We start from the raw sequence: 24,894 nt of genomic DNA, 5'->3' as shown, positions 1-24,894 counted from the left end.
TACAGGTATCTAAGGCAATAAATATCACTACATGAAGCCATAGGTTTGTAGATGATATTTCTAAAGCTAGGTATGTGATACATCCATGTGAGTTATTATCCAGGGAGGTCCCACAGGTCTCCAAAGCAACATTCAATATTGCCATTGCTCCTTGTTATGTAACATCATTAATTGATAAGATTCTACTGATGAACAGGCCACATATTTTGATATATAGAGAAATCACATTAGAACAAATGTAGAATATTTTCTTCTACATAGAAGGCTATTAGGGGAGGTACAGCATCATTGGAACTACTAGCTGTGGACCCTCCTGTATGCTAATTGATCAGCCTGCCAACAGGATGTGCCCATTGATGCAATAGTGACATGACTGTTTTAAGGAGCAACCAAATATTTCTCATTATATTTCAGGCCTGCTCTTTGTGAAAAGGCATACACATGGCATGTCAGCCTGTACAAAAGCCTATGTCTATGAAATTGGAAAAAAAGGAAAGAAAATGTTATTTTAATAGGTGACAATATGGGGACACAGTGTAAGTCACACGTTACAAAAAATTACTGAAGTTGTGCATGAGGAAAGTTCCGATGGGCTAAACTCTAGTTTAGTTTTTGTCCACCAGGGGGTGGAGTTTCCTAACACAAGATCAATATCAGTGTAAACTTAAGCTTCATAGGTTCATTATTTTGTTTCATTCCATTATTTCTTCATGTGAAGAGTTGAGAGCGTCACTCTGCTGACACTGAACATGAACACTTCTCCAGTTTTAGTGACTGTGATGCTGCTGTTCATGCTTGGTAAGTTAAGTGACTTAAAATTTCCACTCTTTCTTCTCTGATGTTAGAATATATTTAATTATCTATGAAATTTGTCCTTATTGTAACACAGATGTCCTCTTCTTCCTCCAGGGATGAGGAAGACCCGTGGAGACTCAGTGACCCAGAAACAGGGTCAAGTGACCCTCTCAGAAGATGACTTTCTATTTATAAATTGCACTTATTCATCCACAACATACCCGACTCTTTACTGGTATGTCCAATATCCTGGAGAAGGTCCACAGCTCCTTTTGAAAGTCACAACAGCCAACAATAAGGGAAGCAGCCGAGGTTTTGAAGCTACGTATGATAAAGGAACCACGTCCTTCCACTTGCAGAAAGCCTCAGTGCAGGAGTCAGACTCGGCTGTGTACTACTGTGCTCTGGATGACACAGTGGCAGAAACTGCAGGGGGAGCTGAACACAAACTCTGAGAAGCAAAAAGAAGCCTGGCATTTTATCATCTGCTTTTGGATCACTCTGTTTTCCCCACAGTCTGTGCTATGTGCCCTGTTTTTCTCTGGTTGATGGAAATCATACAAATGGTCTGAGCAGAACTAGAAAGAGATGTTAACACAGCTGGATTTTTATATGGGAAACTGAAACCCTAGCACATCAGTGGTTCCTCATGGGATAATAGTGATTTCACAGAAAAGCCATGGAAACAGTAACATGGTCAGTTGCTTTAACTCCATGTACCAGTCATTATCTTCATGTTTTTGCATGTCATCTGCAGCATGACATAGAGGGCCAAATATGTCAGGAAAAGTGGCATTTAGATAATTCTAGCTGATACTATGGAAGGACAAGTATCAGAGTGGTACAGCCTTTCATATCTCATAATTTCTAACAAAGAAATATGGGTAGAGAAGGAAGGAGAAAGTAAGGCAGAGGTAGGTAGGCAATCTTCAGATTTTCAATGTCCCTACTCTTCTCTAAGTTCAACTACCTAGTCTCATCCCCAGGCTTCTAGCAGACTACCTGCTTGGCCTCTCCTCCCTCATTGTGCCCATTCCCAGAGGACTAAGAAGATCCTGAAGTTACACTCTGATTTCCTACCTACTGTGGATTTCCTACCTACTGTGATCCCCTCACCTACCTACTGTGGATCCCCTCACCATACATAGCCTATCACTGTGCGTAAGTGTCTGTCCCCAATACTAAGAAACATGTTATTCCTGAACTCTAGTATTCACACCTGGCAGGATGTCACAAGCATTACTTACAAGGCAACCAACAGCAATTGAACTCACATGAAAACCAGAAGGTTCAGCAGAAATCAAGGAATCAAATAAGAACACACATCCAACAGAGACAAGACCAGATATCAGCACTAAGACTTATTGTGATCCCAAACACAGATGCCTAGATTCTAGCATAAAACAATTAGTAACAGCCAGGCTAATATGTCTCAACCGAAGCCTAGATAATTTACTATAGTTGGCTCTGAGTAGCGCAATATAGTTGAAGCACAAGACAAGGACATCAGAAGAACCTTTATGAACAAGTTAGAAATCTTGAAGGAGAAAATGAATGAACTCCTTCAAGAAATCTTTTAAAACACAAACAATGGGATAAAATGAGGAGAACTGTTCACGATATATAAGTGGAAGTAGAATCAATAAAGAAAATAAAACCTGACAGGAAACTGGAAACAAACAATTTAGAAACTTAAACAGGAAGCTCAGAGGCAAACCTCACTAAGAGAGCATATTAGATTGAAGAAAGAATCATGTCAATTGAAGACATGATAGACAATGTTGGGGGCCGACTTTTAGCAGAAAGAGGCTATCAGCTTTGCAGCCATCTTGAGCCATATACCCTGACATGAGACCTGGATTACAGTAGCCTACAACAACTGAGCACACTTCGATAATCTTGGTTTAGATACCTTGGGTGTGTGAGATTAAAGGTGTGTGAGATTAAAGGTGTGTAACTTAAGAGTATGACTTAGAAGTGTAGAGATCAGATTTAGAGACAAGACCTAAGGGCATGATTAAATGTGTGACCAAATGGCATGGCTTAGAAGTGAGACAGTATAAAAGTATATAAAAGGCAGAGGCAGACAGTAGAGAATAAGACACTTTTAGGAGACACTAGTGGAAGAGAGACTGAAGAATAAACGGGATTGAAACACACTCTGTCTGGTCTCCATTCCTCCCGACCAACCTCACTCCCTCTCTTGCTGAATCCCGACCCTCGGACTGGAGCGGCAGTTTGGGCCGTGATACAGTGGCCTCCAAACACGGGGCAGCCCAGGCCTCAACATTTTGCCTGGTTCCCAACATTTTTGGCACCTGCACAGGGACTCAAGCTTAGGCCTCAACATTTTTTGGCGCCCAATGTGGGGCTAGTGCAGGTCCCAACAAGACAATATAAATTTGGTCCAAGAAAATGTTAAATCTGAAAATATCCAGGCATAAAACATGCAAGAAATCTAGAATACTTTGAAAAAACAATTTCTATGAACAATAATAAGAAAGTTCAAAGGCACAGAAATTGTTTTCAACAGCATCATGTAACTTAAATGCCCAACCCTAAAAAAGGGTATTTATCAAGGCTCAAGGAATATAGAGAACATCAGATAGGCTGGGCTAGAAAAGAAAGTCTCATGTTACATGACAATCAGAATACTTATTTACAGAACAAGGAATAGATATTAAATGGTACAAGAAAAAGAAGCCATATATAAGGAATAACATATAAAAGCAGACTTCTTAGAATAACATCTGACTTCTCAGTGGAGACTATAAATTCCAAAACACTTTGGACTGTTTTTCTAGAAAGTCTAAGAGAATACATATTGTTGTGGCCCTGAGTTGCCCAACATTGGGCACCAAAAAATGTTGAGGCCAAGCTTGGGGGCCAGAAATGTTGAGAACTGCACTATCCCATGTTTGGGGGCCAAAATGTCTCAGACCGTCCTGTCAGTGTTGAAACCCGCACTGCCAAAAGCTTTGGGGGCTAAACTGTTAGAGCCTGCACTGCCCCAAGCTGCTCAGGTCCATGGGTCTGGGTTCAGCAAGAGAGAGAGTGAGGACAGACTGGAGAAGAATGGAGACCAGACAGAGTGTGATTCAGTCCTGTTTATTCTTCAGTCTCTCTTCCTAGTCCAAGTCCCAAGTCTTGAGTTCCTAGACCCTAGTTACTAGTCCCTAGTGCCTCCAAGTTCTAAGTTACTTCTTCCAAGTGCTAAGTGCCCAATACCTACTTCCAAGCTCTTCTTCCAAGTGCCAAGACTCAAGTGCCTAGTTCCTACTTTAAGTTGTACTCCAAGTTGTACTCTCTAACCTAATTCCTAGTTCCAAGTTGTACTCTGGAGTACCTAATAATCTGTTACTCTTTTGTCTGCTTCTCGCCTTTTATATGTCTCACTTCTAAGCCATGCCTCTAAGTCATGCCTTTAATCATGCCCTTAGGTCTTGTCTCTAAATCTGATCTCTAAGTCACACCCTTAAGTCACACACCTTTAAGTCTCACACACCCAAGGGAATATCATGGGTATCTAAAGCAAGATGTTATCAGAGTATGCTCAGCTGTTGTAGGCTGATGTAATCAAGTCTCTTATCAGGGTATATGGTGCAAGATGGCTGCAAGGGTGATAGCCGCCTTCTGTAGGCTCCCCACAACACATGCTACCTAGTCTACTATACCCAGAAAAAATTTCCATCATCATAGATGGAGAAAGAGAGTTAAAATATAAGTCAAATTAAACAAAATTTATCTACAATTTCAGCTTTACATAGGTGCTAGAAGGAAAACTTCAGCCTGAAGAGGATAACTTCACCCAGTAAAACAAGGAATAAATAATGTTAGAACAGCAAAACAAACAAAACAAACAAAAACCTAAGAAACATAAAACACAAGGAAATGTCCGTACCACATAACAAATACTGAGAATCAACAAATACTGCTCACTGATGACTCTTAATATCAAATGGTCTCAAATCCACAATAAAAAGAATGAGACTAATAGAATTGGTTACAAAACAGGACCCATCCTCCTGCTGCATCCAAATAACACAGCTAACACCAAAGATAGACATTACCTCAGGGTGAAAGGATTGAAAAAGTTATTCCAAGAACTGGATATAAGAAGTAAGCTGGTGTAGTTATTTTGATATCTGACGAAGCAGACCTCAAACCAAAACTACTCAGAAGAGATATGGAAGGATCCTATATACTCATCAAAGGAAAACTCCACCAAGAGGACATTGCAATTCTTAACACCTATGCACCCAAAGTGAGGATACACAAGTTCATAAAAGGAACACAACTTCAGCTTAAATCACATATCGACCATCACAAACGGATAGTGGGTGACCTCAGTACCCTACTTTCACCAACAGACAAGTCATAGTGAAAAAAAACTACAGAGAAAAATGGAGGAGTTAACTTATGTCACAAACCAAATGTAACTCACTCAAACACAGAAGAATATATCTTCTTGTCAGAACCTCAAGGAACTTTCTTCAAAGTTGACCACATACTCAGACACAAAACAAATCCCAACATATATAAGAAACCTGAAACAATATCCACCATAGTTTTTAAACATTATGAATACCACCACCATCAGAAACAACAGAAAGCTTGCAAACTCATGAGAACTGAGGAACTCATTATTACATGAAAAATGGGTCAATGTAGTGACTTCTACAATTCTGTAGTTAGATGAAATGAAAACAATGTACACTGATTGGCACAAATAAGGTGGTTCTAAGAGCATGTTCATAGCTATATGTGTGTACATAAAAAATGGAGGGATCTTATACTAGCAACTGAACAGCACACATAAAATTTCTGGAACAAAAAGCACATTCAAATGAGTAGGTGGCAATCTATAACTCAACTGAGGTTTTTGTTAGATAAATTGCTAATGGTTCTTCAGGGAGAATTGTCAACCCAAGTGACACAACTTTATTTCAGGTGTGTGTGTGTCTGTGTGTGTGTGAGAGAGTAATTTTAGGTGAACATGAAATAATACAGTTCCTTAAGGAATTATCAAACATCATTTCTTCTGTTTCTCCCCCTCCCTATGCTTCTGTGCTCACTTCCCTTTTTCTCCCCAATTAAATCTCCCTCCTCCTCACCTTTCCATCTCCTCTTTCATATCCTCTATTTCCTGCTATCCCCCTCTCTGGAGCTCTTCTCGCTTGGTTCCTTTTACCGTGCTGGTGTGTGGAAAAACAGATCAGAGAATGAGTCATTTGTATTTCTGGGTCTGGGTTATTATTGAAAGGTTTAGTCATTTTGTTATATTTTTATTGTTTTCATTCTTGTCATTCTCTGTGCTCCAGTAATTATCACTCATTTGTTATGTCTATATTTTGTCAGCCACATTTATATACTTCTTCAGCCTTCAATATTGCTTCTAGTAAAGGCTTCACTTCTTCAGCAAACCCCTTCAAACTCAGAAGAAGCTGGACTCCCAGGAGTTCCAACACACCACTCAGGCATGTAGGTGAGTAAGCAAACCCCCCCCCCCCGAACTGGGACTAATTTGGGACCTGCCAGGAGCCACAAATTCCCTCAAAGCCAGTGGCACAGGACCCTTCCTGTCTATGCCTACCCCTGGAACAGCCCTAAGGCTTCAGCTCTACACTCAACCCCCCAAAACCCAGAGGAGGCTGGACTCCCAGGAGCTCTAACACATGAGAACATAAGATAATAGGATCACAGGAACTCAGGAGCTTGGGCACACTAGGATTTCAGGAGCCCAGAAGCACCCTGACTCCCAGGAGCTATCACAACCAGAGGTCTTAAGATCACAGGATCACAGAGACAGCTGGACTCTGAGGAGTTCTGACATAGATAACAGAACAGACAGGCTCCAGTCAGAAATAGTGAGTGAAGGTAGCACTAGAAATATCCAGATGGTGAAAGGCAAGTGCAAGAACATAAGCAACAGAAACTAAGGTTACTTGGCATCATCAGAACCTAGTTCTCTTATGATAGCAAGTCCTGAATACCCAATGACACCAGAAAAGCAAGATTCAGATTTAAAAATCACTTCTCATGATGATGATAGAAGAAGACTAAAGAAGGACATAAGTAACTCTCTCAAAGAAATACAGGAGAACACATGTAAACAAGGAGAAGCCCTTAAAGAGGAAACACAAAATCCCTTAAAAAATTGCAAGAAAACACAAACAAACAGGTGAAGGAATTGAGCAAAATGATTCAGGACATAAAAATGGAAGTAGAAACAAAAAAGAAATCACAAAGGGAGACTACCCAGGAGATAGAAAACCTAAAAAAGAGATCAGGAGTCATGGATGCAAGCATCACCAACAGAATACAAGAGATAGAAGAGAGAATCTCATGTGCAGAAGATACCAGAGAAAACATTGACACAACTGTCAAAGAAAATACAAAATGCAAAAAAACTCCTAACCCAAAATATCCAGGAAATCCAGGACACAATGAGAAGACCAAATCTAAGGATAATAGGTATAGAAGAAAGCGAAGATTCCCAACTTAAAAGGCCATAAATATCTTCAACAAAATTATAGAAGAAAATTTCCCTAACCTAAAGAAAGATGCCTATGAACATACAAGAAGCCTACAGAACTCCAAATAGACTAAATCAGAGAAGAAATTCCTCCTATCACATAATAATCAAAATACCAAGTGCACAAAACAAAGAAAGAATATTAAATGCAGTAAGGGAAAAAGGCAAAGTAACTTATAAAAGCAGACCTATAAGAATTATGCCAGACTTCTCACCAGAGACTATAAAAGTCAGAAGATCCTGGACTGATATCATACAGACCCTAAGAGAACACAAATGTCAGCCCAGACTACTATACCCAGCAAAACTCTCAATCACTATTGATGGAGAAACCAAGATATTCCATGACAAAACCAAATTTACACAATATCTTTCCACAGTTCCGGCCCTATAAAGGATAATAGAGAGAAACCACCAACACAAGGATGAAAATTATACCCTAGAAAGAGCAAGAAAGTAATCTTCTTCCAACAAACCCAAAAGAAGATAGCCACACAAACATAAATCCACTTCTAATACAAAAATAAGAGGAAGCAACAATCACTTCTCGTTAATATCTCTTAACATCAATGAACTCAATTCCCCAATAAAAAGATATAGACTAATAGACTGGATATATAAACAGGACCCAACATTTTGTTGCATTCAGAAAATGCACATCAGTGACAAAGACAGACACTACCTCAGAATAAAAGGCTGGAAAACAATTTTCCAAGCAAATGGTCCCAGGAAACAAGCTGGAGTCGTCATTCTAATTTTTAATAAAATTGACTTTCAACCAGAAGTTATCAAGAAAGATAAGAATGGGAACTTCATACTCATCAAAGGAAGAATCAACCAAGATGAAATCTCAAGTCTGAACTTTTATGCACCAAATGCAAGGACACCCACATTCATAAAAGAAACTTTAGTAAAGCTCAAAGCACGTATTGCACCTCATTCAATAATAGTGGGAGACTTCAACACCCCACTCTCAGCAATGGACAGATTATGGAAACAAACTCAACAGAGACACAGTGAAACTAACAGAAGTTATAAAGTAAATGGATTCAACAGATATCTATAGAACATTTCACCCTAAAACAAAAGAATATACATTTTTCTCAGCATCTCATGGCACCTTCTCCAAAATAGACCATATATATAATTGGTCACAAAACAGGCCTCAACAGATACAAGAAGGTTGAAATAATCCCATGCATCCTATCAGATCACCACAGACTAAGGCTGGTCTTCAATGATGATAAAATAAAGGGAAAGCCCACATACCATACACATGGAAACTGAACAATGCTCTACAGAATGATAACTTGGTCAGGGAAGAAATAAAGAAAGACATTAAAGACTTTTTAGAATTTAATGAAAATGAGGACACATCATACCAAAACTTGTGGGACTCCATGAAAGCAGTGCCAAGAGAAAAACTCATAACTCTAAGTGGCTACAAAAAAAACAAAAACCAAAACCCAAAAACTAAAACAAAAAACGGACAGAGCAACACTAGCACTTTGACAGCATATCTGAATGTTGTGAACCGCTCTGGCCCATGCTTGGGGGCCAAAATGTTGGGGACCGCTCTGTCAGTGTTTGAACCAGCACTGCCAAAAGCCTTGGGGGCTAAATTGTTAGAGCCTACACTGCCCCAAGCTGCTCTGGTCTGAGGGTCGGGGTTCAGCAAGAGAGAGAGTGAGGGCTGACTCGAAGAATGGAGCCCAGACAAAGTGTGATTCAATCCTGTTTATTCTTTAGTCTCTCTTCCTAGTCCAAGTCCCAAGTCTTGAGTTTCTAGTCCCTAGTTTCTAGTCCCTAGTGCTTCCAAGTTCCAAGTTACTTCTTCCAAGTGCTAAGTGCCTAATACCTAATAATCAAGTGCCTACTCCAAGTGCCTAATACTTCTGTCTGCCTCTTGCCTTTTATATGTCTCATGTCTAAACCATGACTTTAAGTCACGCCTTTAAGCCATGCCCTTAGGTCTTGTCTCTAAATCTGATCTCTAAGTCACACCCTTAAGTCACACACCTTTAAGTCTCACACACCCAAGAGAAAATCCTGGGTATCTAAAATAAGATGTTATCAGAGTGTGCTCAGCTGTTGTAGGCTATTCTAATCAAGTCTCTTATCAGGGTATATGGCTCCAGATGGCTGCAAGGATGATAGCCGCCTTCTGTTGGCTCCCCACACCTGAAGGCTCTAGAACAAAAATAAGCAAATGCACCCAAGAAGAGTAGACAGCAGAAAATAATCAAACTCAGGGCTGAAATCAATCAAGTAGAAGCAAAAAAGAACTATACAAAGAATCAACAAAACCAAGAGATGGTTCTTTGAGAAAATCAACAAGATAGATAAATCCTTAGCCAGACTAAACAAACAGCACAGAGACAGTATCCAAATTAATAAAATCAGAACTGAAAAAGTAGACTTAACAACAGAAACTGAGGAAGTTTAAAAATCATAGATCCTATTACAAAGGCCTATACTCAACAAAATTGGAAAACCTGAATGAAATGGACAATTTTCTAGACAGATACCAGGTACCAAAGTTAAATCAGGAGCAGATAAACCATCTAAACAGTCTTATACCAACTAAAGAAATACCAGCAGTCACTAATATTTTTTCAACCAAAAAAAAAAAAAAAAAAAAAAAAAAAGCCCAGGACCAGATGGGTTTAGTACAGAATTCTAGCAGACCTTCAAAGAATACCTAATACTAATTCTCTATAAACTATTTCACAAAATAGAAACAGAAGGAACACTACCTAATTCGTTCTATGATGCTACAATCATGCTCATACCTAAACCACACAAAGACCCAACAAAGAAAGAGAACTTCAGATCAATCTCCCTTATGAATATTGATGCAAAAACACTCAATAAAATTCCTGCAAACCGAATCCAAGAACACATCAAAACAATTATCCATCATGATCAAGTAGGCTTTATCCCAGGAATGCAGGGATGGTTCAATATAGGGAAATCCATCAATGTAATCCACTATATAAACAAACTCAAGGAAAAAAAAAAACCACATGATCATCTCACTAGATGCTGAGAAAGCATTTGACAAAATTCAACATCCCTTCATGGTAAAAGCCTTGGAAAGAACAGGAACTCAAGGCCCATACGTAAACATAGTAAAAGCATTATACAGCAAACCAGTAACCAACATCAAACTAAATGGAGAGAAACTTGAAGCAATCCCACTAAGATTATGGACTAGACAAGGCTGCCCACTCTCTCCCTAGTTATTCAGTATAGTCCTCAAAGTTCTAGTGAGAGCAATTAGGCAACCAAAGTGGATCAAAGGGATAAAAATTGGGAAGAAAGAAGTCAAAATTTCACTATTTGCAGATGATATGATAGTATACTTAAGTGGTGCTAAAACTTCCACCAGAGAACTCCTAACCCTGATAAACAACTTCAGCAAAGTGGCTGGGTATAAAATTAAGTAAATCAAACTAGTAGCCTTCCTCTACTAAATGGATAAGCCAGCTGAGAAAAAAAAAATTAGGGAAATGATACCCTTCACAATAGTTACAAATAACATAAAATACCTTGGTGTGAATATAACCAAGCAAGGACAGATCTGTATGACAAGAATGCCAAGTCCCTGCAGAAAGAAATTGAAGATGATTTCAGAAGATGGAAAGATCTCCCATGCTCATGGATTGGCAGGATTAATATGGTAAAAATGGCCATCTTGCCAAAAGCAATCTACAGAGTCAATGCAATCCCCATTAAAATCCCAACTCAATTCTTTACAGAGTTAGAAAGAGAAATTCTCAAATTCATTTGGAATAACAAAAAACCCAGGATATCAAAAACTTCATAGTAGTGGTACAGAGATAGGCAAGAAAATCAATGGAATAGAATAGAAGACCAAGAAATGAACTCATGTACCTATAGCCACTTGATCTTTGACAAAGGAGCTAAAACTGTCCAGTGGAAAAAAGACAGCATTTTCAACAGGTGGTGCTGGTTGAGCTGAAGGTCAGCATGTAGGAAGATGCAAATCAATCCATTCTTTTCTCTTTGTACAAAACTCAAGTCCAGGTGGATCAAGGACCTCTATATAAAATCTGACACACTGAAACTAATAGAAGAGAAAGTGGGAAGAATCTCGAACACATGGGCATAGGGGAAAAGTTCCTGAACAGGACACCAATGGCTTATGCTCTAAGATCAAGAGCTGACAAATGGGACCTCATAAAATTGCAAAGCTTCTGTAAGGCAAAGGATACTGTCATAGGACAAAATGGCTACCCACAGATTGGCAAAAGATCTTTACCAATCCTACATCCAATAGAGGGCTAATATCTAAAATTCATGAAGAACTCAAGAAATTAGATTCCAGACAGTCAAATAACCCTATCAAAAATTGGGGTATGGAACTCAACAAAAATTTTCAACTGAGGAATATCGAATGGCCGTGAAGCACCTAAGGAAATTTTCAACATTTTTAGTCATTAGGTAAATGCAAATCAAAACAACCCTGAGATTCCACCTTATACTGGTCAGAATGGCTAAGATTAAAAACTCAGATGACAGCAGATGCTGGCAAGGATGTGGAGAAAGTGGAACACTCCTCCACTGTTTGTGGGATTGTAAGCTGGTACAACCACTCTGGAGATCAGTCAGGCAGTTCCTTAGAAAATTGGACATAATATTACCTGTGGATCCAGCGATAGTACTCCTGGGCATATACCCAAAAGATGCTTCAAAAAATAACCAGGACACATGCTCCACTATGTTCATAGCAGCCTTATTTATAACAGCCACTACCTGGAAAGAACCCAGATGTCCTTCAATAGAGGAATGAATACAGAAAATGTGGTACATTTACACAATGAAGTATTACTCAGCTATTAAAAACAATGAATTAATGAAATTCTTAGGCAAATGGATGGAACTGGAAAATATCCTCTTAATTGAGGTAACCCAATCACAAAAGAACACACATGGTTGCACTCATTGATAAGTGGATATTAGCCCAAAATCTCACAATACCTAAGCCATAACTCACAGACCACATAAAGCCCAAGAAAAAGAAAGACCAAAGTGTGGGTGCTTAGGCCCTTCTTAGAAGGAGTAACAAAGTACTCACAGAAGCAAATATGAGACAATGCATGGGGCAGAATCTGGAGGAGAGACCATCCAGAGATTGTCACTGTGAGATGCAGTCACGATATGCAAATACTGTTGTGGATGTCCAGAAGTGCATGCTGACAGGAGCCTGACATACCTATCTACTAAGAGGCACTGCCAGAGCCTGACATATACAGAGGCAGATGCTCACAGCTAACCATCAAACTGACCACCGGGTTCCCAGTGGAGGTGTTATAGAGAAGACTGAAGGAGTTGAAGGGTCTTGTGGCCCCATGGGGAGAGCAACAATACCAACCAACCAGAACTCCCTGCGTCTAAACAGCTAGCCTGGGAACAAACATAGAGGGACCCATGTCTCTAGCTGTATTTGTAAAGAAGGATGGACTTGTTGGGCATCAGTAGGAGAGGAGGGCCTTGGTCCTTTGAAGGCTGCATGCCCCAGCGAGGGGAAATTTGAGGGATGGGAGGTGGGAGTGAGTGGGTGGGTGGGGACACACCCTCCTAGAAATAGGAGGAGGGAGCGTGAGTTAAGGGGTTTCTGGGGGTGAGGAATGGGGAAAGGGGATGACATCTGAAATGTAGATAAATAAAGTACCTAATAATAAAAAAGAAAAGAAAAACAAACAAACAAACAAACAAACAAACAAATAATGGAACTGGCTATGGCATTCAAACATTTGAGACTCTTTAGCAGCAATTTAACACTACCCATATTACGGGGATTTCTCATAATTGTCAAGGACAAGACACTGTGGAACGGGCCCATGGAACTTTAAAACATAAAATAAAACTTTTTATTTTATGAAGATATTTAAAAAATATCTTCATAAAATAAAAAAGGGGAGATATACCTCTGTACACCAGAAATTTATTTAAATCATATTATTTTTATTTTTTATTTAATTTTTTTAAAAATTTGGATGCTAAGGAACTTTCTGCTGAGTGTCTATGGCGCTCTACAACTAGGCATACTTATGCATATGTGAAAGGGAAGGATCCACTTACCTGCATAAGGCATGATCCCAATCAGGTATTAGATCTGGGGAAGAGGGTATGTTTGTGTTTTTTCTGCAGGATGCTGAAGGAGCATGTTGGCTGGCCACCAGAGCAATGGGTGAGACATGCTGATGCCAGGACAAAGAATGATGCTGACCTGTGGAATAGAGAATCAAAAGGAGAAGTTATAATGCCTCTTGAATTGTTGTTAAATGTGACCAGTTATTCAGACTCAATCATAGACTGGTCTAGAAATCAATCCAATATTGGAAATAACAGTCTTCATTTGAAAGCCTGGTTCTGAACATTTTCAGGGACATATATGGAAATTAGCTGCAGTTCTCTATGATGTTATGCTAACAAGAGATAAAGTTGGGGCAGGATCTGGATTTCAAACAGGTGTTAGCATATGTGTTAAAGCTCTTTTAATTTTCAAGTTAAAACTACTTTTGTTTCTTCTACAGTATTTAATGTAAGTTGTATTGATTGTACACCTTCTAATTGTGTTTGTGTTTTGACATCCAGCATGTCAGTTATGGAGGTCTATCAACTAGCTTTTGTTTTAGTGCCCTGAGTATCACAGAACCTTGGTATTCTAAAATAGCTTGCAAGTACTGGAAGAAATGAGTCAGGCTTTAAGAAGAAGCAAGAAGATAGTGGGCTTGATTATTGCTGGTATAACAGCTTTAGTTACAGTAATTGCTAGCACCACTGCTTCTGTAATGGGAATTAATAGTAAGAGTAGAGAGGGCTTCATTGATTCACAAAGTATTTTAACATTTTGAAATTAAGTAATCCTGAAGGGAACGGTCCACTTTGGTTTGGTTGAAATATTTTTCATTTTTCTCTTCTCACATGCTGGTGGTTATACAACTATTTACAGAGTCTTAATGTACACATGCTGGTGAGTTAAAAGACAATACTGGGCTGTGCGACTCACCAGTTGCTATTCTATAAAGATCACCTTCACCTCTACAGCACTGTGCCTTCCTTGATTTTTAAAATTTTCAATTAAAAGATATTTGCTTTAATGTTTTAAAAACTAGTTTATAATGTAGCAGGTTTCTCTCTGGCAGTTTCATACATATTTACTTTTGGTTGAGTCTCTAAACAAATCCCCTCTGTCCTCTCCCAGTTCCCTAATCCCACTTAAACCTTCTTGCTCCCAGTGTCTCCTCTTCCACTTCTATATCACGTGTTCTATTCCTTCCCACTCATCTTCCTCAATGCTTCTTTTCTCCTCCTGTGGGCAGTTCTCTAGTTTCCTGGCATCTGCACACACTCATATTCACATGACTATATATTGTAAGGGTCCATGATTTACAGAAGAATGATACTTCTGATTCAAATTGTATGTAAGTGCAAAGAGTGTTTTATTCTGCAGAGGTTCAGCATGCTGGGGTTTCCCATTACCAAGATAGAAAACCAAGTGAGCTCACAGGCTTGATTTAAAGCACACTGGAATTCTTGAGTGTGAAGGATGGAAACTGTTGCTGAGAAATTCTGGAGCAAATGCGCTTTATCTCCCTCTGTCTCCAGCCATTCCAGAACCATTATCAGAGTGTGAAGGCTGGAGCCTGGGGTTTGTTTGTTTGTTTGTTTGTTTGTTTTCCTATTAGTAGTTGCCTTGCATGGGCTTGCCTGGACTTGTTCAGTTTTTAGGCCTAGTCTCCTTAACTGCCAATTTGAAGTCCATCATGGAATCAGCCTAGCCTTCTCAATATAAATAAAAATTAGAAGCTTATGTTTGCATGTATTTGTCTCTCTGAGTTTTAATAACCCAGTATAGTACTTTTAAATTGTGCATTCTCATGAAAATTTTATAATTTCATTTTCTTTATTTTTGAATAATATTCATCTATCAAGATGTCTATCTATCTATCTATCATCTATTTATGTATGTATCTATATATCTATCTATCTAGAGATAGATGTACATCTCCACCAAGTTCTCACTATACAATCTTTTGTTAATAAATATCTAGGATTCTTTTATCCCCTGAAATTTTGAATAGAGTAGTAATAAACATGTTTGAGCAAGTTTATTAGTGAAATACAGAGTCCTTCAGATATATACCCAGCAATTACATAGCTGAGTTACACAAGACTTTAGCTTTAGGTCTGAGAATGCTTCACACCCATTTCTATATAATTTTATGCTTCTAGCAGTGGTGAATGATGGCTTTCTATTTCTCAATAGCTTTTGTTGTCATTTTTCATTAATTAATTAATTAATTTACATTACATCCAGATCACAGGTCCCCTCTCTCTTCTCTTCCCAGGTCCACACTCTTCCACCTCCTCCCCTTCCTTTTCTCTTCAGAGAAAGGGAGACCCCCCCATGGATATCAACCTGCAGTAGCATTAGGAACATCTTTCCCTATTGAGGCCAGGCAAGGCAGTCTGGTTAGGGGAAAGGGATTCAAAGGCAGGCATCAGAATCAGAGCTTCTGCTGTTAGGGGTCCCACATGAAGACCAAGGTGTATATCTGTTACACGTGTGTAGTGGGCCTAGGTGTGTATCATGTAGGCTCTTTGGTTGGTGGTTCAGTCTCTGTGAGCCCCTGTGGGTCTACATTAGTTTATTCTGTAGGTCTTCTTGTGGTGTTCCTGACCTCTCTAGCTCCTTCAATCCTTCCACCCACTCTTTCACAAGAATCCCCAAGCTGTACCTAATGTTTAGCTCTGGGTTTCTGCATTTGTTTCCATCAGCTGCTGGGTGAAGTCTCTCAGGTGACAGTTAAGCTAGATTCCTGTCTAGGCTGAAAGTTTATTTTATTTTCACTGGTTGTCAGAGTGCTGGCAGAGTTCCAGGAATGCAGGCAGAGCCTAGGTCCAGAAAATGGAGCTCATGGGACAGGGTGCATTGCAGTTGAGCTTGCCCCAAGGAGACATGGTAGGCAGGAAATTAGGAGGGTTAAGGGGCTCACCTGGTTGTTTCTGGTACCAGCAGGTCTCCAGGAATGCAGGTAGAGCTAAGGGTCAGAAGATGGAGCTGAGGGCACAAGGGCACAGATCACTGCTGCTGATGTGCCCCAGAGGAACCCAGCAGGCAGGAGATTGACAGGGACAGGGCTTTCCTGGTTGTTCCTGATGCCAGCAAGCCTCTTAGAATTCAGGCTAAGCTTCTAATAGGAAGATGGAACTCAGGGGACAGGGCACATCTCAGTGCTGCTGGGCCTGCTGCAGGGATTGGGGTGGGGAGGGGCTGTGCTCACCTGGTGTCCCTGTTGCCAACAAGTCTCCAGGAATGCAGGCAGAGTTGTGGGCCAGAAAATTGAGCATGTAAGCAGGGTGCAGCTCACTGCTGCAGAATGTGCATGAGATTGAGGGGAGCAGGTTTCTCACCTAATGTCCCTGGTGGCCACATGCCTCCAGAAATGCTGGCAGAGCCATGAGCCTGAATATGGAGCTCAGAGGACAGTCAAACATAACACTTTCTAAGGAAGAAGATTGCAATGGGAAGGAATGTTTTCTATGGCCCATGGGGTTCAAGAACAAACTGATTAGTAAAGGCCTTTGCTTGTGGTTCTGGGGATTGAATATAGAGTCTCCAAAACACCCAGTAAGTGTTCTATCATAGAGCTATATCCCCGCATAATACAATAATGACATCTAGCTTTAGCATACCACTTCTGGTTTCTACCTTTCAGAGGATAGCAGGTGATGAAAAAGTACAATTCCTGAGTGAGAGTAAGGTAGAACCTCGATGTTCCAGAAAACTTTTCTTTAGAACTAGAAGGAATACAGATAGAGAACACAAGGTGAAACTAAATTTTGGCCATAATAAGTAGAGAGTGCCTCTTCTCTTGTAGAATGAAAAACTACTTATTATTACTAATATGAACTTATAGTTAACAGGGAATGCAATTTTAACGACCACTGTAGAGATCTTCAAATGATCCCATCAGGCTGAGTTTTAGTTTAAATATCAGCCTTTTGGTTTTTATGTGATTTTTGTCATTTCAAAGAAGACAGAACTGCGTTTCTGCTGCTCTTCTAGAAAACATTCTCCACGACCAATTACCTTGTAGCCGTTCTGTCCATGCCATGATGAGCTGTCTCTGAGAGATTTTATCAAATGTCCATTGGGCATCATCTCATCAGCAGACTACATTTCTAGCTTTGATTATATATTTTCTGTACTCATGAAACAAATAAGAACTCTCTCTTGTTTTTTTTTATTATTTTTTTATTATTTTTTTTTTTTTTGGAATACTGTGAACTACATGTTAGATCCCAGTATTTCTGCAGTTGACATGTACTAATGATTCTATCCTATGTATTTTTTCATTGTTGTTTTAAGTTGCCCTCTCTTAAAGCTGTGAGTCAGAAGGACATGTTTAAATTACAGTGATAATCTACTCAAATACTGCCCTAATTTCAATAATGTCTCATGTGATGTAGGTTTTTTCTTAATTCTTAATTCTTTAGTAGTATTAAGATTTCAAATTATGTATTGATTCATCACCCACTAACAATCGGGATACACGGGATACACAGCTTCAGGAAATTTAGCAAAGATCACCATCACTATAATACATGAAAGTTTTAGACATCAAAATGTTTATCCTGTCATTGTATATTTTTATATTTTGAAATACCTAAGGGATTGTCTTAAATTTAGCGGCATGGATTAATTTTGCTTCTCTTCAATGATTGGATTTTCTAGTGGAGTCAATAATATTTGTTGGTATTACCCACATCAACATTCAGCCTGGCACAATAGCCCTGTGATTAGTTGTTGTCAGGGGCATCTCTGCTTGTACACTGAAGGCCTGGAATCAACCATAGGCTTAAAGTCAGCCTGCTAGCACAAAGTCTTGGGCCTCTGTGAAAAAACCTTGAAACAAATGGCTAGAAGCTATTGTAAACAAGCAGCTTTGATGGAAAGCTGCCAGGTCTCAGTCATAAACCTTGTAGATAAGTAACCTTGATGGATAATACCAACTTAGACAGGGACAAGTGAATCATAGGTGGAGTCAGAGTGACCTGTCCCCTGAAGCTTCACCCAGCTGACACTTTGTTCTGGAATATATCTGTACTCACCCTAAACACTTATGCTCCTGTGTCATCCCCTTCCCCCACATCCCGCCTTTTTATGTATATAACCCCTGTGTGAAAAAATAAAAATTGCGATTTGATCAGCCTATAGAGAGATCGCCATTCTTTGTGTTCACCTGTCCCCCATCTTCTCTTTCAGGTGACCTCCCCAGACCCCTGTTTAATGCCCTGCTGGCCAGGACAAGTAGTGGCTGACACACCTTAGTAGTAGTCAGCTACTTTTTAATTGGACTTGAGTACTGATCAAAAAGAAGAATACCATGCCTGGAACTGGACACCTAGCTAACCACTCAGTGCTAGAGAAGTCATGGAGAATTTATAAGCGTTGATTTACTACACAAACCTGATCACTAAAATCAATTTACAAATATTTTCCTTATGCTTACAGGTAACTGTTTTCCCATCATCAAGGAAACATCTCTTTGCAATAAATGTAGATCTTTACAGAAAGTCACAACCAATCAAAATGTAGAGTTGTGGAGCTCAGTCCGGATGGATATACCCTCTTTCAATTTTTTATTTATTTATTTATTAGATATTTTATTTACACTTCAGATGCCATCCCCTTTCCCCATTCCCCCCCTTAGAAAACCCCTATCCCATGCCCCCTTTTTCTTTTTGCACATATACATTTTTTAAAAATGTTAATCATAGGCTTTATAAGTTTGGTATTGCTCAATCAGAGGTGTAACCCACTACCCAACCTAGATATATCAACTATCTTTGACTGGTGGTGATACATGAACATCTGCCTCCCTCTCCCTGTCTCCCCCCTCTTTCTCTCTTTCATCACCTAGCTTCTCCTCTCCTTCTTCTCCTCCTCTTCTTACTCCTTCTCTTCCTCTCAGTACTCCTCCCACCTTAGCTCCTCCTACATATCACCCTTCCTGTTAAAATGAAACTTTTCTCTCAAAATACAATTAGAGATTAATTATGCCAATTTGTACCTGTGAGGTACAAGATAGTCCTCATACCCAATCCAACATTTTGTTGACTAACCAGAACCTCTGTCGTCTCTCCTAACTAAAACACTTAGTTCTGAACCTGGCTTTTTCCTTGGCTTTAGGATGAATGTGAGCTGACGACCATCCACTCAAATATTTTCTCTCAAGGTAAATAGCCAGGATTGGCTATGAGGCTATAAGTTTTCAACCCTGTCAGAAATCCAGAATGACTGAGTTAACTATAATTGTGGGAAGCACAAAGCATAGCTTCTAAAACTTAGCCAATTTATAGAGACCACTGAACACCTGGAAAACCCCTATACTACCGAACTCTGGAGCATCAAATCTTCAGCCTTCTGGCCCAGAATCATCTGACAGACCTTAGTGATGCAGAATTATTAAGGGCTGATTACTCTGTCTAGGCAGATATAATCAGTTGACTATTCTGCAAGTGTGTCCTTTTCCGGACAGTAATTTGTCTGTAGATGGAAAGAGGCAATTCTTGCCTAGTGACTATCACTGCACAACTGGAGTAACTCCAAAGATGCTCAATTTCTTCTTAGAATTCAATATAGGAAGCTGTCAGGAGCAGACAGGTCTCTAATCAAAATGAACATTAATACAGAAATGTTTGTCATGTCAATTCTGTGGATTTCTGATGTTTTGAAAATCAACTATCCATGTAAGGTAATCTGGACTGTTGCCTGTTAACTCCACTCAGCTATTTCTAAATAAAACATAGAAAACACCCTAACAATAAACTCCAACCCATGAATTTGCTGTAGTACCTTAACTCACAGGTTGACCATCTCAAATCAGTTATAAAAAGTTAAAGAAGGACTGGGTCTAAGCCTTGTATTCCTAAGTGTGTTATACTGGTACAATGCCTATGAGGGTAACAATATTCATATCACTCTTATATCAATAAGAGGCTAGTACCAATGAAAACCTTAAAATTTGTAATCAAAGTAAATTGGTGCCATTTAAGAATTTATATCTTCACCTTGATACTAATTATACAGATTTCTACTAATAGGTTATGGCTATGCAATAAACCCTAGCTAATCCTCTCTATTCCCACAAAACCACTACTTTTCCCTAGAAAGACAGCCCAACATTTACCACCTTAGTCCCCAAGCCCAGGGAATAGGGGTGCTGACTTTTCATTAGCTTCTTCAAGCTGACTATAGGCGTTGAGATATTAGAAGAGGAGTGGGGGGAAGAGCAAATTGATAAGCCTCTGATGCTGTGTCTTCACTGCCTCCAGATGGAATTCCCGGACCTCAGAGGTTTGAGCAGGTCTGCCCAGCTTGCTTGTTGAGTAGATACACCAAGGCCGATCATTCTGCAATATACAATTCTTAAAACAAATTTTAGTATCAAGATAGTTTTTTTTTTTTTAAAGAGGGCTGACATTTTATTAAGGATGTTGGTTCTAACCACTTTCCTTCTTTTCCCCCTCTTTTATTGGATATTATAATTACATTTCAAATTTTATTCCCTTACCGCATTCCCCCCACCTCCCAGGAACCACTTATCCCATCCCCCATCCTCCTGCTTCTATGAGGGTGTTTACCCACCTACCCCCCAATCCCCCTCCCCACCCTCAGATTACCCCCACCCCCCTCAGTGCTCAGCCTTCAAGGTACCATTGACCTCATCTCCCACCTATGCCCAGCAAGGCCATCCTCCCCTATATGTACAGCTGGAGTCATGTGGATCTCCATATGTGCTCCTAGGCTGGTGGTTTAGACCCTGGGGAGCTCTGGCTGGTTGGTATTGTTGCTCTCGTCATGAGGCCACCAATCCTTTAGGCTCCTTCAGTTTACTCTCTAACTTCTCCATTGGGAACCTTTGATCAGATTAATGGTTAGCTGTGAGTATCTGCCTCTGGGTATGTCAGACTCTGGGGGACACCTAATGAGACAGCCTTATCAGGCTGCTGTCAGCTTTCCCTTCCTGTCATCCATATCAGCGTCTATTTTTGGTGACTGCACATGGAATGAATACCCAGGTGGAATGGTCTCCATATAACCTCTCCTTCAGATTCTGTCCCACACTTTGTCTCCATATTTGCTCCCTTGAGTATTTAGTTACTCCTTCTAAAAAAGACCTAGGCATCCTCACTTGTTCTTTCTTCTTCATGAGCTTCATGTCGTCTGGTAGTTGAATCTTTGTTGTTTCAAAATTTGGGCTAATCTCCACTTATCAGTGAGTAAATACCATGTGTATTCTTTTGTGATTGGGTTACCTCACTCAGGATGATATTTTATAGTTCCATCCATTTACCTAAGAATTTCTCGAATTCATTATTTTTAATAGCTGCGTAATATTCCATTGTGTAAATGTACCACATTTTTTGTATCTATTCCTCTGTTGAAGGGCATCTGGGATCTTTCCAGCTTTTGGTTATTATAAATAAGGCTGCTATGAACATAGTGGAGCATATGTCTTTGTTATATGTTGGGGCATTTTCTGGGTATATGCTGGGTCCTCAGGTAGTGCTATGTCCTATTTTCTGAGGAACCACCAGACTGACTTCCAGAGTGGTTGTACCAGTTTGCAACCCCACCAACAACGAAGGAGTGTTCCTCTTTCTTCACATCCTCACCAGCATCTACTATCACCTGAATTTTTGATCTTAGCTATTCTGACTGGTGTGAGGTGGTATCTCAGTGTTGTTTTGATTTGCATTTCCCTGATGACTAAGGATGTTGAACATTTCTTAAGGTGCTTCTCCGCCATTCATGTTTCTTCAGTTGAGAATTCTTTGTTTATCTCTGTACCCCATTTTTAATGGGGTTATTTTGTTGTTTGGTGTCTAATTTTTTGAGTTCTTTGTATATATTCGATATTAGCCCTCTATTGGATGTAGGATTGGTAATGATCTTTTCCCAATCTGTTGGTTGCCATTTTGTCTTGTTGACAGTGTCCTTTGCCTTACAGAAGCTTTGCGATTTGATCAGGTCCCATTTGTCGATTCTTGATCTTAGAGCATAAGCCATTGGTGTTCTGTTCAGGAACTTTTTCCCTGTGCCTAGGTATTCAAGGGTCTTCCCCAACTTCAACTTCTCTTCTATTAATTTCAGTGTATCTGGCTTTATGTGAAGGTCCTTTATCCACTTGGAGTTGAGCTTTGTACAAGGGGATAAGAATGGATTACTTTGAATCCTTCTACATGCTGACCTCCAGTTGAGCCAGCACCACTTGTTGAAAATGCTGTCCTTTTTCCACTGGATGGTGTTAGCTCCCTTGTCAAAGATCAAGTGACCATAGGTGTGCGGGCTCATTTCTGGGTCTTCAATTCTATTCCATTGATCTTCTTGTCTGTCTCTGTACCAATACCATGCAGTTTTTATCACTACTGCTCTGTAGTACAGTTTGAGGTCAGGAATGGTGATTCCCCCAGAAGTTCTTTTATTGTTGAGAATAGTTCTCGCTATCCTAGGTTTTTTGTTATTCCAAATGAATTTGTAGATTGCTCTTTCTATCTCTATGAAGAATTGATTTGGAATTTTGATGGGTATTGCATTGAATCTGTAGATTGCTTTTGGCAGGATGGCCATTTTTACTAAGTTAATCCTGCCGATCCAGGAGCATAGGAGATCTTTCCATCTTCTGAGATCTTCCTCAATTTTTTTCTTCAGAGACTTGAAGTTCTTGTCATACAGATCTTTCACTTGCTTGGTTAGATTCACTCCAAGATATTTTATTTTATTTGTGGCTATTGTGAAGGGTGTGATTTCCCTAATTTCTTTCTCAGCCTGTTTATCCTTTGAATAGAGGAAGGCTACTGATTTGTTTGAGTTGATTTTATATCCAGCCACTTTGCTAAAGTTGTTTATCAGGTTTAAGAGTTCTCTGGTGGAAGTTTTAGGGTCACTTAAGTATACTATCATATCATCTGCAAATAGTGAAATTTTGACTTCTTCCTTTCCTATCTGTATCCCTTTGACTTCCTTTTGTTGTCTAATTGCTCTAGCTAGGACTTCCAGTACTATATTGAATAGGTAAGGTGAGAGTGGGCAGCCTAGTCTAGTCCCTGATCTTAGTGGGATTGCTTCAAGTTTCTCTCCATTTAGTTTGATGTTGGCTACTGGTTTGCTGTATATTGCTTTTACTATGTTTAGGTATGGGCCTTGAATTCCTGATCTTTCCAAGACTTTTAACATGAAGGGATGTTGAATTTTGTCAAATGCTTTCTCAGCGTCTAGTGAGATGACCATGTGGTTTTTTTTCTTTGAGTTTATTTATGTAGTGGATTACATTGATGGATTTCCGAATATTGAACCATCCTTGCATTCCTGGGATAAAGCCTACTTGATCTTGATGGATAATTGTTTTGATGTGTTGTTGGATTCGGTTTTCGAGAATTTTATTGAGTATTTTTGCATCAATATTCATAAGAGAGATTGGTCTGTAGTTCTCTTTCTTTGTTGGGTCTTTCTGTGGTTTAGGTATGAGCGTAATGGTAGCTTCATAGAACGAATTGGGTAGTGTTCCTTCTGTTTCTATTTGATGGAATAGCTTGAAGAGGATTGGTATTAGGTCTTCCTTGAAGGTCTGAAAGATTTCTGCGCTGAAACCATCTGGCCCCGGACATTTTTTGGTGAGAAGATTTTTAATGACTGTTTCTATTTCTTTAGGAGTTATGTGACTGTTTAGATGGTTTATCTGCTCCTCCTTTAACTTTGGTACCTGGTATCTATCTAGAAAGTTGTCCATTTCATCCAGATTTTCAAATTTTGTTGAGTATAGGCCTTTGTAGTAGGATCTGATGATATTTTTGATTTCCTCTGTTTCTGTTGTTATGTCTCCCTTTTCAGTCCTGATTTTATTAATTTGAATATTGTCTCTGCGCCCTTTGGTTAGTCTGGCTAAGGGTTTGTCTATCTTGTTGATTTTCTCAAAGAACCAGCTCCTGGTTTTGTTGATATTTTGTATAGTTCTTTTTGTTTCAGCTTGGTTGATTTCAGCCCTGAGTTTGATTATTTCCTGCCGTCTACTCCTCTTGGGAGTATTAGCTTCTTTTTGTTCCAATGCTTTCAGGTTTGCTGTCAATTTGTTAATGTATGCTCTTTCCAATTTCTTTTTGTGAGCACTTAGAGCTATGATTTTTCCTCTTAGTACTGCTTTCAGTGAGTCCCACAAGTTTTGATATTATGTGTCCTCATTTTCATTTAAATCTAAGAAGTCTTTAATTTCTTTCTTTATTTCTTCCTTGACCAAGTTATCATTGAGTAGAGCATTGTTCAGTTTCCAAGTGTATGTGGGCTTTCTGTTGTTTTTGTCCATGTCAAAGGCGAGTCTTAGTTCATGGTGGTCTGATAAGGTACTAGGGAGTATTTCAATCTTTTTGTATCTGTTGAGGCCTGTTTTGTGACCAATTATATGGTCTATTTTGGAGAAGGTACCATGAGGTGCTGAGAAGAAGGTATATTCTTTTGTTTTAGGGTG

At 39.5% G+C, this 24,894-nt stretch overlaps 1 pseudogene; it reads left to right on the top strand.

The window, feature by feature from the left end:
- The first annotated feature begins 749 nt into the window (after positions 1 to 749).
- Positions 750 to 1,250, top strand: LOC117705628 (T cell receptor alpha variable 9-2 pseudogene; annotated as a pseudogene).
- The last annotated feature ends 23,644 nt before the right edge of the window (positions 1,251 to 24,894 follow it).

The sequence above is a fragment of the Arvicanthis niloticus genome, chromosome 3, assembly GCF_011762505.2.
Source record: "Arvicanthis niloticus isolate mArvNil1 chromosome 3, mArvNil1.pat.X, whole genome shotgun sequence".
In the NCBI taxonomy this organism is placed as follows: domain Eukaryota; kingdom Metazoa; phylum Chordata; class Mammalia; order Rodentia; family Muridae; genus Arvicanthis; species Arvicanthis niloticus.
This window is presented reverse-complemented; position numbering and strand designations above follow the sequence as displayed.